The sequence below is a fragment of the Ochotona curzoniae genome, unplaced genomic scaffold (assembly GCF_017591425.1).
Source record: "Ochotona curzoniae isolate NIBS_2020 unplaced genomic scaffold, NIBS_Ocur_1.0 contig_2210, whole genome shotgun sequence".
Classification (NCBI taxonomy): Eukaryota; Metazoa; Chordata; class Mammalia; order Lagomorpha; family Ochotonidae; genus Ochotona; species Ochotona curzoniae.
This window is the reverse complement of record NW_024465369.1, coordinates 53,100,762-53,103,552: the sequence shown is the minus strand read 5'-3', so window position 1 is coordinate 53,103,552 and position 2,791 is coordinate 53,100,762. Positions and strand designations below refer to the sequence as shown.

At 43.1% G+C, this 2,791-nt stretch overlaps 1 pseudogene; it reads right to left on the bottom strand.

Annotated features, from left to right (window-relative positions):
* Positions 1-510: 510 nt before the first annotated feature.
* On the bottom strand, positions 511-921 carry LOC121150946 (annotated as a pseudogene).
* Positions 922-2,791: the final 1,870 nt, after the last annotated feature.

Sequence of the window (2,791 nt, the reverse complement as noted above, 5' to 3'; positions counted from 1 at the left end):
GCCTGGGAAAGCAGTCTGACTCAACTCCTTGGGTCCTTGTCCCTACACAAGAGATCCAGAGAAGTTCCAGGCTCCTCACTACTGACTACTGTGTTAAGACCAGCCCAGCTGCAGCCTTGCAGCCATTTGTAGAGTAAGCTGACAAATGGAAAATCTGTCTTTCTTTTCTCTCTGTAGTTCTGCCTTTCCAAAGGAAATAAATATTTTGAGTGAGAGAGCTCTCATTCACTGTTTTGTTCTCCAAATTTCTGCAGCAGTTGGAGCTGGGCCAGGCTGAAGCCAACAACCAGAAATTCAATTCTGGTCTCATACCAGGGCAGCAGGAACCCAGTCACCTAAGCCATCACTGTTTCCTTCCAGCAAGCAACCTGGAAGTAGATCCATATAACCATCCCAGGTACTTAAACATAGGGCATGGGCATCTGAAACACTAGACTATACTCCCATTCCCTCCCCCTGCCCTACTCCAATTTCTCCTTTTACTTTTCTTTCTTTCTTTCTTTTTTTTTCCCATTAAGCTTTTATTTATATCTGTGTTACATCCCTAGAAAAAGAATCCCAGGGTTTGTCCTCCTGTGTGTTTTCATCTTGCTTCTTCATAGTCCATGATGCCAGCTGAGGTTGTCAGGACGATGAAAACAAACTGGTGGGATGGCAGCAGGTTATTCTGCCATTTTCAGCTGCATGTCAGATTTGGGGCTGATCACACTAGTTTAACTTGCCCATGAGATTCATAACGATCTTTCCAGCTCTGTGATCATCAATTATTTCAATCTCGCCAATATATCTGTGCTTCATCATGACGGTGAGGAAGCAGACGATGACCTTGGAGCATGGGCAGATCAGCAGCTGCCACTTGCCTCGCTTCTCAGCATTGTTGATGTTCTTGAGGGCATCGTTCAGGACATTCATGTGCACCATGGTGGTGGCAGGGAAAGATGGAGGAAAGAGCTCCTTTTACTTTTCTTTCTTTTTTTTTTATGGAATTAATTGACATAGTATTGAGTAAACAATATGTTAAAAATAATGCAAGTTCAATTTTTCAAAACACATGGGTTGAGACAGTATCAATGACAGGTTCAAAAAAAAAATTACAGGTTAAATTAAGGCAAACATGTGGTATCTAACCTTTTGGGATTGACTCATTTCCCTTAGCATTATAATTTCCAGTTGGGCCCATTTAGCCACAAAGAACTGCATTTTGTTTTTTTTAATAGCTGAGTAGTATTCCATGGAGTAGAGGAACCAAAGCTTTTTTATCCAATCTTCTGTTGATGGGCATTTCGGTTGCTTCCATGTTACTTTTCAACAGGTGGCATTATATTGACATTTTTAAAGAGTATGTTTGTGTGGTCAGGTTATTCCTTGTTTGGGGATGAGATCTACTTACTTATTTGAAAGGCAGAATTGCAGAGAGGGAGACACAGAGATTTTTTTGTCCACTGGTTTGCTTCCTAAATGCCTGCAATGGCCTGAGCTGAGCTAGTTTAAAGCCAGGAACCAGGAGCTTCTTTCAGGTCTTGCATATGAATGCAGGCACATAAATACTTGTGTCATCCTCCACTACTTTCCCAGACACATTTGCACAGAGCTGGATGCAAAGTGGAGCAGTTGGGACTCAAACCCATATTCTTATGGGATGCCTGCACTGCCTCGGGAGGCTTTGCACACTACTTCACAACCCTGCCACTGTTTACACTTTTAACCATTCACCACTGGAAATCTGTCCTCTTACAAAATTCAGATGTAGATGAGGACGGGTGCTTTGATATGCAGTTTCTTAAAGCATACTGCCATGCCACCTGTAAAGAATTACTAGTGTGTTGAGGGGGGAACTGTATGGTAGCATAACATGTTAATACTCCACCTGAAGTGCCCGCACATCTTATGGTTGCTAGTCTGTGACCTGGCTGCTCCACTTCTGTACCAGCTTCCTGCTTGTAGCCTGGGAAAGCAGTGCAGGATGGCTCAAGTCCTTGGGCTACTGTACCCATGAGGGAGACTCTGAGGAAGCTCCAGTCTCCTGGCCTTGGATCAGCTCAGCCCTGGATGTTTTGGTTGACCATTGGTGGCGTGAACCAGCAGATGGAAATAATCTGTCTCCTCTCTCTGTAAATCTGATTTGCAAGAAAAAAAAATAAATAAAAACAGAATCTCCACCTCTTAAGTTGTGTTTCAAACCTATACTGGGTGAGTCATACCGAGAATGGTAAGAAATCCCTGACTGAGAATCATTGTATTAGTGATACAGAACGGAAATTTCAGAAACATGTACATGCTACCTGTCTCCCTGCCCTACTACAGAGACTGCAGGAGAGGCAGACATTTTGTAAAGATTTATTTTATTTGTTTATTGGAAAGACAAATCAAGAAAGAGAAGGAGGTACAGAGAGAAAGCACTTCCATCCGGTGGTTCACTCCCCAAGCGACCACAGTAATGGGGGTTGAGCCTATCCGAAGCCAGGAGCTTCTTCCAGGTCTCCCACACGGGTCCCAAGGCTTTAGGCCATCAGCAGGGAACAGGATGAAAAATGAGCAGCTGGGATACGAAGAGGTGCCCATATGGGATACCAGCACATGCACGACAAGAATTTAGCCACTGGGCTATAGCACCCAACCTGAGTCAGATATTTTTCTTTCTTTCTTTCTTTCTTTCTTTCTTTCTTTCTTTCTTTCTTTCTTTCTTTTTTTTTTTTTTTTTTTTTTTTTTTTTTGTTAATGACTGCAATGGCCAGTGCTGTGCCTATCCGAAGCCAGGATCTAGGAACTTCCTGTACGTCTCCCATGCAGG